The following is a 16,033-nucleotide window of genomic DNA, read 5'->3' as shown; positions in this document are numbered from 1 at the left end:
GACCCCAGTCCAGAGAGCAGAGCAACACTGACCTCCCTTGTACTAGACACCAGGCCTCTATTCATGCAACTTAATACCGCCTACCTTTCTTTGGCTGGTTTATCATATTGTTGACTTAGGTTGAGACTGACGTCCTTTAGAATCACCATGTCTTTTTCATATGAATTATTGTTTAGTTAGATGGCACAGTAGATAAAAAGCTGGGCCAAAAGTCCAATTACCCAATTCAATAAACATTTATTAAGCACTTTCTATGTGGTACCATGCTAAGCAATGGTGATGCAACTAAAAAAAAAAAACAATCCCTGCCCTCAAGGAGCTTACAACCTAATGGAGTCAGGGAGACCCAAGTTCAAATCCAACCTCAAATGTTTACTAGCTATATGACCCTGGACAAGTCACTTAACCCTCTTTGTTTCAGTTTCCTCATCTATAAAATGAGCTGGAGAAGGAAATAGTAAACCATTCCAGTATCTTTGCCAAGAAAAACCCCAAACAGAGTCATGAAGAGTTGGACTCAACTGAAAAATAGCTGAAAATAAATGTTTGTTCCCTTTGCCTCCCCCTTGTATTTGTTGCAGATGATTTCTTGAAGGCCAATGTAGGACTTTACATAAATTTATCCTTATTAAATTCCTTCTTATTAGTTTCAGTCCATCCTTCTAAGGCTTGTTGAAATCTTTTTGGATTCTGACTTAGCTATCCATCCCAGTTTGTGTCATCTGATGATTTGATGAATATGATGTGGCGTCCCAAAAGGACATTCTGTCCACACTTACAGAGCTTTTGCTGCCCTCTTAAAGAAGCCTCTTTCTCCTTCTTTTCTTTCATATGAAACACTGGCGTTACTTACTATTTCTCAGTAATTCTGGGGCAGTATTTTGAAAGGCATCATAGGACACTGGGATAAGTGCTAGATTTGTGGTCAAAAGACCCAAATCTTACTAGACTTAGATCTTGATAGCCATTTGACCACAGGTAAGTCACTTAACCTCTCTCAGATTCAGTTTCCTTATCTGAAAAATAGAGATAAAATTTGCACTGATACTTAAGTCACAGAATTGTCTTGGGGAAAGTGCTTTGTAAACTGTAAAATACTATGTGGATGTGATAAATATAATAATAAAAAATTAAGAACATATTTTCTGGCATTGCAAAACCTAAGGAAAAGAATGGAAGCCAATTTTTTCCCTTTATCTTCTTCCTCTGTCTCCTCATATAGTACTCGTCAGATATATTATACTTTTGATGAGTTCATCAGAACTCAGAGGAGTTAAAGAATCTTCAAAACTGTTTCTTTGGAACATCCCTCATTTCACTAGAGAGGTGGGGGTCTACAGGTACAAAATGGTGCATATGTTGTCAGATAAAGTCACTATATCTTAAAGGGTTTTTCATTTTTGTTTTATTTTGTTATTATTGTTGCTTTTATAATGGAGGGTTCATTTGGAACAAGAAAAAGGTATATCTTTAAATGACTGTAATGTAAAAACAAAAGGCACTCTTTTTTAAGAAAAAAAAATGTTAGCTTGGTATCTTTAGTTTAAATTTCTTTCACATTTGTTTACATTTCTCATACTGATCATTTTAGTAAAGGGATGGGAATAGGAAGAGATGATTACTCTTTTCCGTGATGTTATCTGAATGTGTCTGTTCCTAGACAGGGCTCCATTGGGATTGTGAATAGTGGGAGAAATGTTCCTGCATGGATCAAGTCCTCCCTTCACACAGCTACCACCCTACTTAACTGTATTACTGGTCCCTCTTTCAAGTTTCCCCCCTGCCCAGTCTATCCAGTCAGCTGCCAACATCATTTTTCTAAGGCATGGGTTTAACTATATCATCCCTTTCCTTCCCCTCCCCCCATACTCACTAATCTCTAGTGGCCCCCTATTACCAAATATAAAGCCCTCTCCTTGCCATTTAAAGCTTTTTATAACCTTTCCAATCTTCTTATACTTTACTTCCCTCTACACACTATGATTCAGCTTTGTGCCCCGTGCCTGCAATGCTCTGCTCCTTCTCCCACCTGTACCTCCTCATTTCCTTGGCTCCCTTCAAGGTTCAATTCAAATCCTACCTTCTGCAGAAAGCCTTTTCTGGCTTCCTCGGTTCCTAGTGCCTTCCCCCTGAGATTTCCCTCCATCTGCTCTGTACTTAGTTATTGATATGTCGTCTCCCCTCCTAGAAACGTCAGCTCCTTGAGGGTAGGGACTGTTTTTGCTTTTCTTTATGTTTTTGCTTTTCTTTAGCGCAGTATCTGGCACATAGTAGTCATTGGTAAATGCTTGCTGACTTACTGGCAGTCAAGCGATCTGGCTTTGAATCTTGGTTTCACTATTATCCCACTTCCTGATCTTGGACAAGCCATTTAATTTCTCTGAGCCTTACTTTCCTCTGACCTGAGGTCAATTTTGAACTTGAGTCTTCCTGACTCCAGGACCAGCGCTCTATCTCCTACACCACCAAGCTACAACTATTTTGACTTTTCTGTTTTGTTTTTATATCCCCAGAAACTGTCGAAGTGTTTTGTACATGGTAGTATGCTGGAGCCCACGCCAACATAGTCAGAGCTGATTATTAGATCTTCAGTGTGAGCATTTACACCCTCCAAATTCACAAATGCTTCAAGTCAAGGCTTCACGTACTGTTTTGTTTATAGTTTAGACTTAAGAAAGCCATAGGAAAATGTTAATAATCAGAATGAAACTTATCCTACATGCATTTTTCAGAGAGTCAGTTGTTAAACATTTCTGCATGGTAGACATTTAACAAACATTTGCTAAATGAATTAATATTATACTGTCTTTTTTTATAGATGCATAAACTGAGGCTGAGAGAGCAAGTGACAGGACTATGTTCCCTTACTTGAAACAGGAATCATTTGGAAGAGTAATTAGACTTGTTCTGCTTGGTACTAGAAAGCCAAACTAGGAACAATTAAGTGAAAACAGCAGAGAGACAGATTAGTTTTGAACTAAAGGGGGATCTCTCTAACTAGTAGAGATAATTCCAAAATGGAACGGACTGCCTTGGCTGATAGTGAGTTCTCCATCACTAGGGGTCTTCAAGTGGAAGGTGGATAACTGCTTGTAGCATATGTTATAGAGGGAACTCATTTTCATGTGTGAGTTGAATTAGGTGGTCCCTCAGGTTCCTCCCAAGCCTGGGATTCCATGGTAGCCTATACACCATGATTAGGTGTTAGAAAAGAACATTAATGGAGAAACAAGATGAGGATTGTAAAGGGAGATAAGTGATGAGCCTTGTAGGAAGAAGTTCAGGCTGGAAGGTGAATATTGCAGTAAATAGGCATAGTCAGATAATGGGTATGGTTAGAATGGTCAGAACGGTCCATAGAATGGACCTCAGAATGGTCCAGTTGGCTTCCTTCACGTCTCAGCTAAAATTTCACCGTCTGTAAGAAGCCTTCCCTGGTCCTTCTTAATGCTAGCTCCTTCTTTCTAAGATTGTATACAATTTATTCTGCATATTTTGGGTTTGAATATAGTTGTTTCCATGGCATCTCCCCTATTGGTTGTCAGTTCTTGGGCAGGAATTGTTTTTTTTTTTCCTTTCTTTGTATCCCCAGAGCTTAGCACAATGCCTAACACTGAATGAGTAATAAATGTTTGTTGATCTGACCTGACTTGAGGAAGTCATTCCCACAAGGAGAGTACTGAGGCTATGGGAGTCTGGGTGGGGAGGGAGAGACTGAGAAACAGCACTTTTGCTGTCCAGCAGAGCATTGTATGGAGCAAATTCAAGGGCTGGAGCAAAATTCAGGGATGTCAGTAGCCACCCTGCCTAGGAAGGAACCCCCATCTGGGATGCTAGATCAATGGACGAAGCCTACTCTTCTAATTATAGCTATGATGAATGCTTACTGGGCGCTCCTTTGGTGTGAGGGACACAGAGATGAATGTAGTGTCATTACAGTCTTTACAAAGTGTATAATCTAACATTCATTTTTTGGATATGACCAATGAAGGAATTTATTTTGCTTGACATGTTAGTAACTGAGCTTTGGGTTTTCCTGCTTCCTCAATAAGGTCAGGGAAAAGTTATAGGAGGAATTTTCATTGATAGAAAAAAATACACATTTAATTTTAAAAGGAATTTTACAGTTTAGCAACTACAGTGTTCTGTCAGATTATTTGAATCTTCTCCCCTTCTCCCTGCTAGTGAGAGTATCTGGAAATTCCAGTATGATTTGTACTGAAGGGGAGAGGCAGCACCTTCAAGTTCAGGCTCTATCCCAGTTTGCCAGCTGTGTGACCTCTGGCAAGTCTTTCTTGGCTTCTGTTTATTCATTTGTAAAATAAGGATAATAACACACTTTTAGGGAGAAGAGTAATATAGATGTGACTAAGAATGTATGAATGAATGAATAAATGAATGAAAGAAAAGGCATTTATTAAATGCAGAAGGACAGCTAAGCAGCTCCGTAGATAAAATGTAGGGCCTGGAGTCAGGAAGACTCATCTTTGTGAGCTGAAATCTGGCCTCAGATACTTACTAGCTGTGTGAACCTGGGCAAGGCCCTTAACCCTGCTGGCCTTAGTTATTCCTCTGTAAAATGAGCCAGAGGAGGAAGGAAATGGCAAACCACTTCAGCATCTTTGCCAAGAAAACCCCCAATGGGGTCATAGAGTCAAACACGACTGAAATGACTGAACAATATGTACAGAACATTGTGCTTGGAACAACACATAACAGAGGTTACCGGCCCCATCATGTCCTCTCTAGTCTTTCTAAGTAAAGTTCCAGGATAGCACGTTTGGATCTAGACTAGGAGATAGGCATGATGGGAGCTGAAAACAATTTACAGACACCAGCCCAAATATCAGAATTCCCTAAAGAAATTACTGCTAGAAGGAAACAAAGGGAATTCAAGCAACAAATGTAACCGAAGTAGATTCTCAGAGGTTGGGTTCAGTTATGTGTAATAAAGAGGCTAAAAAAGCCCTGAGGCAATATGCCTCAAGAGGTGAGAGCAGACGGCAATGAAGCTGCCATTCAGCCAAGAACCTGGAAGATCGCAATGGCAACTCAATGGGATACCACTAGATGTAAGCGTAGCTAGGCCAAGTGTGTTCCGTCTCTCACTAGTGATGTAGGAGAATGTGCCTCTATATGAACAGGAGAGATTTTCCTTGTTATTTACCTTGCTTTTGTTGTTGTTCAGTCATTATTCCAGTCATATCTGACTCTTCATGACCCCATTTGGTGGTTTTCTTGGAAGATACCGGAGTGTTTTGCCATTTCCTCCTCCAGTGCATTCTGTAGATGAGGAAACTGAGGCAAACAGGGTTAAGTGACTTGCCCAGAGTCACATAGCAAGTAAGCGTCTGAGGCCAGATTTAAACTCAGGAAGATGAGTCCAAGCTGGGTACACCATCCACTCACTACACCACCTAACTGCCCCATATACTTTGCTATTCTGCTTCAATAAATGCCTTTGCATTGAGATGATGTCTTTTTGTTTCATCTGGTCAAAAGAAGCATTGGACAAAGGTTTGTGAATAGGTTCTGTTCAGACACTTAGCCACTTAAGTCTTTAGTCTGGGTACAGATTTCAGGGGCCTATAGTTAAGGAGAGACTAGGCTACATACGATGAGTTTTACAGGATTTGTTGTCCAGAAACCTTACCATTCTGAACACCATACTCTGCCCTTCAAGGCACTTTCCTCCATCCAGTAAGTTAGTAGGTAGGATAAATATTATCAGAATTTTACAGATTAGGATATTAGACCCAGAGAGATTAGGGGACTTAACCAGAGTCACAAAACTGGCATCCAAACTGGACCTTGCACCTGGTTCTTTCAACACCGCCTCTGTATCTGCCCCTCTTCTTTTCCCTGGCACATCGCAGAGACAGCATATCTGACAGAGACCTTCTTTCAGCCAAGCTAGGGTGTGGCTGAGTTTTGGAGAAAAGGTTGGTGCGTGGATAGAAGAACCTGATGCTATGCAAGGCATCAGGACCCAGCGGAAAGAAACTGGATTAGGACCTAGGGGATTTGGGGCCTAGTTCGGCCAGCCACTCGGTCACTAACTTGCTGTGTAGACATAGGTAAGTCATCTGATGTTGCTAAGCCACAGCTCTTTGCTCTATAGAATGAGGGGGTTGGACCAGATGATTCAAGGTCCTTTCTATCTCTGAGATTCCGTGGTTCTGGGGTTTGCCAGCTACAGCCTCTTACTGAACTGCTCGTTTACAATTGTACTTCTGTTTGCTCTTCTTGGCATCTGTGCATACCCATTCTCTCTGCCAGGCCAAATTAACTCTTGCTGAAACTTTATCTATGGTTTGGCTGTGGATCAGGGAGGTCACCCCGCCCAGTCAGTGACTGGAGACAGAAGAACGTCAGGGTTTTCTAAATTTCTGAGCAAGTCTTACTGATAGATCAGGCATCCTACAACGTGAGCTGAAGAATCCTGGGAAGGTGTTCCGGCTCCAAAGGGTCCTTCACTGCCAGGAGTGGGGCCAAGAATGCTGCCATTCAAAATGTATTACTTTGGGTTAGGGCATTGCTGCCTATCATCTGCTCCTGAATCAGGATAAAATGGTCCAAATAAGGGGCATGACAAGGAGCAGAGGCAGGAGAATATTGTACACGATAAAAGCAATATTGTACAATGAGCCACAGTGTATCATTTAGCTATTCTCAGCAATACGTGGATCCACGAAAACTCTGAAGGATTTATGATGAAAAATGAGAAAGAGCTGAGAGAGTCTGAATGCAGATCAAAGCATACGGTTTTTAAACTTCCTTCATTATTCTTGGTTTTTTTGGCTGTGTTTTTCACAACATAACTAACATGGAAATGTTTTGCATGGCTACATATGTATAATCTATATCAAATTGCTTGCCTTCTCAAGGAGTGGGGAGGGGAGGGAGGGAGAAAGAAAATTTGGAACTCAAAATTTTTTCAAAAGAATGTTAAAATGTTTTGCTTACATGTAATCAGGAAAAAATAAAATAGTTAAATTTTTAAAAGAGGAATGACAAGGCATAGCTGGCACAGTCCAGTGTATGATGTATTCTCACCCATGGCTGGATGGTCAGGATTGATTTAGGAGAGAACATAGCAGACCCTACCTATGACCATGGAAAGCTGTCCCCATATCAGGGAAAGTAATGGCAGCAGCTTTAAAACTTTGCTTGAAAATATTGAACCAGGCAGTGGGCAGGGGCAGCTAGGTGGCACATTGGATAGTGCACTTGGCCTAGAATCAAAAAGACCTGAGTTCACTTAGTAACTGTAACCCTGGACAAGTCACTTAACCTTTGTCTGCCTTAGTCTCCTCAACTGTAAAATAGGAATAATATTAGCACCTACTTCCCAGGCTTATTGTGAGGATCAAATGAAATAATAATTGTAAAGAACTTAGCAGCATGTCTGGTATACAGAAGGTGCTTAATAAATGTTTATTTTCTTTTCTCTCCTTTCATTCCCCCATACTCCATATATCTTGGCACCTGATCTGGTACTGACTTCTTAATCTGAACAGGTTTTTAAATTCATCTCAGTCCCTTGCATTTTGGTACTTACAATAATGGCCATCCACATGTTTATTAATTTAGAGATATCTTAGAGATAAGAATGGAAACTGTGATTTCATTAAGTATAGAAAACTCCCCCACCAATGCAACTTAGTCTTAAAGAGTTGCCCACTGCATTAAGAGGTTAAGTGACTTGCTCAGGGTCACACATTTAAGTAAGTATCTGAGGCTGAATTTAAACTCAGGTCCACCTGACTCCAGGGCCAGTCCTCCATCCACTGAGCCACCTCGCTGCTTGGCAACTTGCAGTCTTAAAGAGTTGCCTACATCATTGAGAAGTTAAGTGACTTTCCCAGGGTCACAAAGCCAGGAAGTGCCAGAGACAGTACATAAACCCAGAAATTCCTGTCTCCAAAGCTGACTCTATCCACTATGGCACACTGCCTCACATAGCACCTTCAGGCTTGCAAATCAATTTCTCCATATCCTTATAAAGTATCTGGTGCAGGACCCGTTGTTCTCATTTTCCCCAGATGAAGAAAACGAAACCCAGAACAGTTAAGTTGTCTCAAGTTACTAAACTGAAAAGTGTTAGAATTAGGATTCAAACCCAGGTCTCTAGACTCCAAGCCTATCAGTATGCCCATTACCCCAGGTTATCCCTCTCGGAAGACATTTCCACCCAGTTTAGTTTGTGTAGGTTTATCCCAGAGGTATGCTGGAGCCAGCTCAAACTGCCCAGGGAGAGCTGATTATTAAATGTTCAGTGTGAGCATTTATATCTCAGAAACAAAACGCTGTAAATCAGAACTTGATTCATTGTTTTCTTGATTATTTAGGCTTAAGAAAATGTTAATAATAAAAATTAAGCTTAAAAGTACGCCTGGCCCTTGTTAAATATTTACCAGCTCACCTCTGCTTTTTCTTCCTTCTCTGGACCTTTCTTCCAGGACTCAGATCAGAATTGCCTTCTCTTCACACCATCCATTGTTACCCTAACAACCAGCATGGATGGGACCTGCTTCTTATGGGATATAACAATCTTTCTTTCTCTTCTTAACCCTCTGGAGTTGCACTTTTTGGTTGGTTTTCATTCCTAGGATATGACCTTGGTTCATAGACACCTTCATTCTTCATCTCATTCTTAATTATCCCTGGCTGCCTTTCTTGACTTTTAGGCCCACCTTTGATACTGATGGCATTTATTCTTTGTGCCATTTAGGCACTGGCATTCTCAACATTCAATGGTGGCTATGTCTGTGGCTCCTGCTCTCCTGGCCCTCTCCCTCATTCCAGAACTACCTGACAACCCCTGAGGAAAATGGGAGGAGTACAGACCCATCCTTAAGCCTTGGCCTTGGCAATGGGGCACTCCCTACCACCTAATGAAAGGAGGTTTTACAGGTAGTGATAGCGACTACTCAAGCAGCAACGTGCCATACTAACTCAGTTTTGAGCACCTTAAAATGAATTGCTTTATTATTTTGCAAAGACGTAGCTAAAGTTTTGACAGGTCTAGCTGAATTCAATGAACATTTATTAAGTACTTATTATGTGCCAAGTACTATGCTGGCTCTGGGGAGGATCCGGCCACATTACTTCCTCACTCCATAAACTCCAGTGGTTTCTTATTACTTCCAGTATCAAGTAGAAAGTCCTCTGTTTGGTGTTTAAAGGCCTTCATCATTTGGCCTCTTTCTGCTTTTCCAACCTTCTTACACTTTATTCTGCCCCATGAACGCTGCAATCCAGCTACACTGGCATACTTGCCATTCCTCGAACCCAACACACTCTCCTCTGTTTCTGTACCTTTCACTGGCTGTCCTCCGCTCTCCCCCTCCTCTCCCCCCCCGGCCCAGCCTGGAATATTTTCCCTCCTCACCTCTGCCTCTGGCTTCATTCAAGACTCATCTATAGGGGCGGCCAGGTAGCACAGCGAGTAAGAGCACCGGCTCCAGTGTTGAAAACACCTGGAGATCGAATCCCGGGCTCAGACACTTAGCACCCACCCAGAAACACCTGGCCGTGTAACCTTGAGCAAGTTACTTAACCCCAATTGCTTAAAAAATAAAAAATAAAAATAAAAAAGACTCATCTATAGAAGTTTCTCAGCCCTTCAAAGCTTCTAGGGTCTTCCCCTTTCAGATTACCCTCCACCTACTCCCTCTATACCTTGTATGTGCCTAGTTATTGATATGTTATCTCCTGCATGTGAGCTTCTTGAGGGCAGGGATTATTTTTGCCTTTCCTTGTATCTGCAACCCTTAGTACAGTGCTTGGCACATAGGAAGCACTTAAATGTTTGTTTACTAACAATAACAACAACAAAAAGGAGTTTATCTTCTACTAGAAGACACAAGATATACACACAGATAAGTAAAAGCAAAGCAGTTTTAAGAGGGAAATTGCTCTGAAACCTGGGGGGGATGAGAGAAGGCCTTGTGAATTGAAATGGGAAATATCAATAATTAATGCATTTAGAGCTTTGCTTTATAATAATTTATCAGGTGTAATTATCTTGATAGAATAAGAAATAACTGTGTGATTTATAGTAAGAATATAGACCCAGGGAAAACCCGTATAACCAAAACTATGATGTAGTCCCAGGAAAATTCCTGCATTAGTTCAACTAAGGAGTGTAACTATAATCATTATAAAATGTGTGACCATATTAATCATCTTTATATTAAAATGTAATGAGCAGCCCTAAACTTATGATGTAAAAAAGGCCCTGCTTGAGTAAAAGGGCATTGACCATTTACACCATAACTAGCCTTCTTATACCATATGTCAATAAAGAAACCTATAAATAACTGTGAATTTTGTATCTCAGGATCCCACACCGTACTGGGCAGACTGTAGACCCCACCTTTGTTTCTCTTAATAAAAGTTAGTTTCTTTGTCCAGAAGGGCTTCCTAGTTTCTTTTATGCAGTAGGAAGTAGCATCTAGGCTGTACTTGGAAGGAAGCCAGGAATGCTACACATTCTAGAGGTGAGGTGAGAATGTATCCCAGACCTGTGGGAACACTCATGCAAAGTTATGAGGTGGAAGATAGGAGGTGGATTATGCCAGGCAGAGCTGGAACCTGAGCTGATTATTAAATTTTCAGTATGAACATTTATACTCTGGAAATCAGCAAATGCTATACATCAGAGCTTGATTTATTGTTTTTTTGATTATTTAGACTTAAGAAAGGGATGAAGGAAATGTTAATAGTATAGATTAACCTTAAAAGTATGTCAAGCAGGGTTTTTTTTTTTCCCTCAGAAAGTCAGTTGTTAAACATTTACTAGGACCCCACTGCATAAAAGGAAAAGCTAGCAAGTCAATTTGACTAGAATAGAAAATGTGTTCAAATGTCATTGTAGTCCAGGAACTGTCTCTAAGACAGGGAAGAGCAGTCTCAGGGGGTGGGGGTTTAAAGAAGGGTAGAGAAACATTAACTGTTAGCACCTGAGCTGCTTAAAACCACTGATGGGGAATTGTTCTACCATTCTAAACCAAAATGAGAAAGGAAAGAAGTACTTGCCAAGTTCACTGTACCTCAGATTTCTATGGATTATTTGAAACCAGCCCAGACAGCCTATTCTTTTCAATGCTTTATTCTTTAAAAAACAAAACAAACAAAAAACCCCACCTATCTTTTGTTTTTAAGGAAAAAAAATTTCACCTACACAGAAGATGGAATGGCAGACATCTTCACCCACTAAAATTGGATTTATAATAGAAACAGAAACTTATTATGGTAGTGAGCCCTGCCATTATGAATTATTCTAAAATAAAACAACTCCATGCAAGAATAGTCAGCTGACATCTCATAAAGGGTGAATCTGTCTACCTCGACATCTTTTCAAACATGAAAACTCCATTTCAAGGTAAGGCAAGCTTAAGCTTGTTGCTCCAAATGAACACCAACCCGCCCTTGCTGACCACTTGCTGCCTATAGTTTCAATCATCCCATCAGCAAATTGATACAACATCCTTCCCCTAGCATGGCCACATGGCTTTTTAGGAAATTCAACAGAAATATATTCAACCGCTGCAATAAACTCCTCTAGAAATTGCAGGAGGAAACCCAAAATGTCATCCTATTTCACATTGGTTTTCTGATCACAGAGGGCAAGAAACAGATGGCCAGAACCTCATTACTCATGCGATTTAATGCCTCTCCCCACCAGCCTGGTATTTTGAACCTCCTTTGCCTGTTCTCATCACCTCTCCCCCTCCTCCAATAAAACCCTGATTCAAGACAATATCAGATTAAACAAGCCAGATAAAAGGGAGGCTGGATCTAGGTAACACAAAGGAGCAGAGAGCTGAGCAATTCAACAAATTGATCTGCCCACCTCTGGTCTCTCCCCTTCCAATCCATTTTATATACCATTGCTTGAGTAAATGTCCCAAAATAGCTCCAAATGCAACACCAAAGGATGATATATGTAAAATGCTGTGCACACCTTAAATCCCCTTATAAGAGACAGGTGGCTTAAGTTGTCATTATTGAGTAAAGTGCTAGAAAAATGTTAGCTCTTATCATTAATAGTATCATCATTTATTTCTTTACACATCATAATAGTAGTAGCACATTTATATAAGGCTTTATGATTTACACACATTTTTTTTCTTTTGATTCTCACAACAACCCTAGGAGATCAGTAGTTCAAATCTTATTATTCCCATTTTATAAATGAGTAAACAGAGACTTGGAGAAACTAAATAATGCGCCTGAGGTTACTCAACTGGGGAAGAGAATTGAGATTCAAGTCCAGAACTCTTTCAACTCCCTTGTATTGCTTCCTATACTTAGGCTTTACATCTTGAGTTAAACCAACCAATATGTATTAAGCAATTTCTATGGGCTAGGCCCTCTGGGGAGTTACTGTCGCAGATGCAAAGAAGCCTAAGTCTCAGTAATCTATCAAAAAATCAACATTTATTAAGCGCCTACTATGTACCAGGCACTGTGCTAAGCTCTAGGGATACAAAAAGAGGTAAAAGACAATCCCTGGCCTTCAGGAACTTAGGAGGGAGAGAATATGCAAGTAAATATATAAAAAGCAAGCTATTTACAGGACAAATAAGAAATAATTAGGGGCTGCTGGGTGGCACAGTGAATAGAGCACCGGCCTTGGAGTCAGGAGGACCTGAGCTCAAATCCGACCTCAGACACTTAACACTTAACACTTAGCCGTGTGACCTTGGGCAAGTCACTTAACCCTGACTATCCTACCTTCCCCCCTCCAAAAAAAGAAAAAAAAACAAATTAATAGAAGGAAGGCACTGGAATTAAGAGGGATTGGGGATGGCTTCCTGTAGAAGGTGGGATTTTAGTTGACACTTACAGGAAGCCAGGGAGGTCAACAGAGGCATAAATAGGAATTTTTGTGTGCAGGAAAGTACTACAAACATGCTACCATCATGAAGCCCACCTTTGATTGAGAGGTGACAAATGGGACACCATTCCATTATTAGGAGGTAGAGATTCCTGAAATGAGGCTGCTTCTGGGAAGGAAAATTTTGAAAACTAATGGAAAATAAGATTGACCAGGTAAGGAGGGGTGGCAGATTAAGGAGGCCCTTGAAAGCCAGAATGGGAAGTTGAGATTTGATATAGAATGCAGTGGGGATGATGATTGAAATTATGAGTAAGGGAGACCTATTTGAAAGTTTCAATCAATGAACATTAAGTACGTATTCTATGCCAAGCACTGTGCTAAGTGTTGGGGATACAAAGAAAGGTGAACAGACAGTCCCTGCCCTACAGAAGACAACAAAAATAACTGTACAAAGAGTGTGCATTGTAGAAGACTAGAGCGTGCAGGCTGGGCTGAACAAGAGAGGCTGCAGGCGGAGAGCAAGTAGGGAGCTAGGGAAGTCATCTGGACGTGAAGGAAAGGGAGACATTACCTGCTGATGTTTAACCGCTAAATGCTGCTTTATGTCTTGTTCTCAATGTGTTAAGCTGTATAACTATGCTCTCCTTCCTCACTCCACCTATTTCACATACTTGACTCTCAACCCAGCAGCCTCTGTTAATAATTACAGCAGTTATACAATGCCCTTGGTAGGGCTCTAAGTGTTTCCCTTGAGATGGTGGCGAAATCAGACGAGTGAGCAGCATCCCTTGCAAATGCTAGTCATTTACTCAAATTGAGCTTATGTCATAAACAGGGGCTATAATTTGTGACCAGGAGACTGTCTCATTAAAAGATAAAAGTAACTGCTCCCTCCCTATGGAACCTGTCCACCATATTACCCACAGCTTTCCTGCAGTAGCTTCTGCTGTTGTTTTACAGGGGATCCAGGTGCCAGAGGTGAGATGCTATCTAAGCAGGGCAAAGGGAAGCAAACATCTGACAATGAGCTGATTGACTAGAATAAGGTAGATAATCAAGTCTGTCAGAGATTTTGTGCCCTAAAATCCACTTATATGGGCTCATGGAATTTGAGACCTGGAAGTGATCTTAGAGATGACGGTGATGATTGCTAAGATTTATATATCTGTTTCAGTTTTGCAAAGTACTTTACATATAGTGTCTCATATGATACACACTGACAGCAAGAGAGGGTTAGTGACTTGCCCAGGGTCATTACGTCTTCCTAAATCCAACTCCAACACTCTATTATGGTACCTTGCAGCCTCCAATAATGATGAATACTTGATGATTATGAAAATAACAACTCATAGATCACAACTTATTACGGGCCATTTTACATATCTTATTTCTTCATTTAAAACACCCTTTAAAAGTAGAGCAAAGAAAGCAGCATTATCCCCACCCCCACCATTTTTTTTTTACACCTGCCTCCATTAACATCCAATTCTGATGCCTCATTATGAAAGGAAGTGACCTTGGGATCTCAAAAGCTATTTAGTTTCTGGTATATCTTTACAAACAGGCCCTAAAAACAAGTTGTATGCCTGCCATTTGGCTAAGTTCAGAGAGGCTAATTATTGGGTCACTTCAGGATGGTGAATTTTTCAGCCATAGCAATTCTCAAAGACCAGATACTTACATCACTGAGAGGTTGAGATTTGCATTGTTGGAGGAGGGACTTCCTAAGTCCAGGCATAGTATCTGGCTTGGCTCCTCAAAAAATACTTTAAAGATGAAGTTAAAAGAAGTAACAACTTCCTGGGGTCACCCAGATAGATGTGGAGAGAAAACGAACCCAGATCTTCTGACTCAAAGCCCATAGATCTTTCTACTGGCCAGTGCCTTCTCTCAACCTCCTCAATTTCAAAACGAGGACACTGTCTTCTGTCTACCCAGTTAGGTGGAGAACTGACAGATCTTCTCGTTTTGTGTTATATGCCTGTCCCCTAAAGGATATCTAAACTTGACCTATTCTCTCTGCCAGTTTTTGCCACTTATCACTAACACAAGTTACAAGAGAAGTAGGCTAGGTATCATTTGGATTTGACCATGTCAGAATTTGAATTAAAGAAGTAATCATTAGTCTATTCCCTTCCTAAGCGCTCGATATGCTCTGAAGAATAGGGAATCATAGGGCTCTGCTCTTTTATCTTTTATGGGCCTCTTATCTAAGAATCTCAATACTTTCCAAATAGTCATTAAAAGAAAGCTGGCACTAATTTTAGCACCAGTGATGTAAACACTTTGAATCAAAGAGGTCAGATGCATTGGTCAAAGTCGCCCAATGAACCAGTTCCTATGAAAACATATTTCATACCTATGCAAAAGCTGCTTTTGGCACCCTGCAGATTCCTTGGTGTCTGCCCAGCCTAACTTTCCCATTTAAGCTTGTTCACCTCTCTTTGGACATTTCCCCTTCAACCTTCAAGCAGGAATGCCCTTCAGCATCAGGATGTTTTTATTATCACCTGAATCCACTGGCCTGACCTCAGAGCTAAGTGTCTCTAAATCTCCTGTATGTTAAACCCATAGCCACCACCCAAATGTCTCTAATTCCAGCATCTACCCTGTCTTGAAAGGATAAGGGCAGTTAGAGAATGAATAGAGAGCCAGACTGACTTGGATTTGAATCTCACCTCAGACTAGCAATGTGACTCAGAGAAAAGTCACCCTTACCTCTCTAAGTCCAAGTTTCTTCCCCTCTAAAATGGGAGTAATAATAGCACTTACATCATTGGGTTATTGTGAATGTCAGGCAAGATAATATACATAAAGTACTCTGGAAAACCTTAAAGTGACCCATAAAAATGAGGTATAATTATTCTCTCAATACCTCTGACACATTCGAGGCCAACATGAGCTTTAGAAGGATTCATTTACAAGGGAGGAGGAAAATTACAACATGCACAGCTATACAGGATACAAGCATACTCAGCATGTTTCCAAAAAGACCTACCTGCCCTGTGTGTCTGGCTGGACAGCTCTAATATTTCTAACTCTAAGAAGGATTTATAGGATTCAAGGCTGGAAGGGACCTGAGAAATCATCTGGTCTAACTTTCTCTTTTTATAGCTGACGAAACTCGGGCCCAGACAGGTTGTTAGTTGACCAGTCTTACATGGGTAGTAGTAAATCGCAGGT

The 16,033-nt window shown here is 40.8% G+C and overlaps 1 long non-coding RNA gene across 1 annotated transcript in view; it reads left to right on the top strand.

Annotated features, from left to right (window-relative positions):
• Positions 1-618: 618 nt before the first annotated feature.
• LOC138168671 (uncharacterized) overlaps positions 619-16,033 on the top strand; it is a 59,205-nt gene continuing 43,790 nt past the window's right edge. Inside the window, exon 1 of the long non-coding RNA XR_011170175.1 lies at positions 619-978. This is a non-coding gene — a long non-coding RNA (uncharacterized lncRNA). The remainder of the gene's footprint in view (positions 979-16,033) is intronic.

The sequence above is a fragment of the Petaurus breviceps genome, unplaced genomic scaffold, assembly GCF_028583685.1.
Source record: "Petaurus breviceps papuanus isolate PSGF00001 unplaced genomic scaffold, PetGlider_PUasm1.0 37, whole genome shotgun sequence".
Lineage (NCBI taxonomy): Eukaryota > Metazoa > Chordata > Mammalia > Diprotodontia > Petauridae > Petaurus > Petaurus breviceps.
The sequence above is the reverse complement of the archived record's forward strand: the minus strand, read 5'-3'. Positions and strand labels throughout refer to the sequence as shown.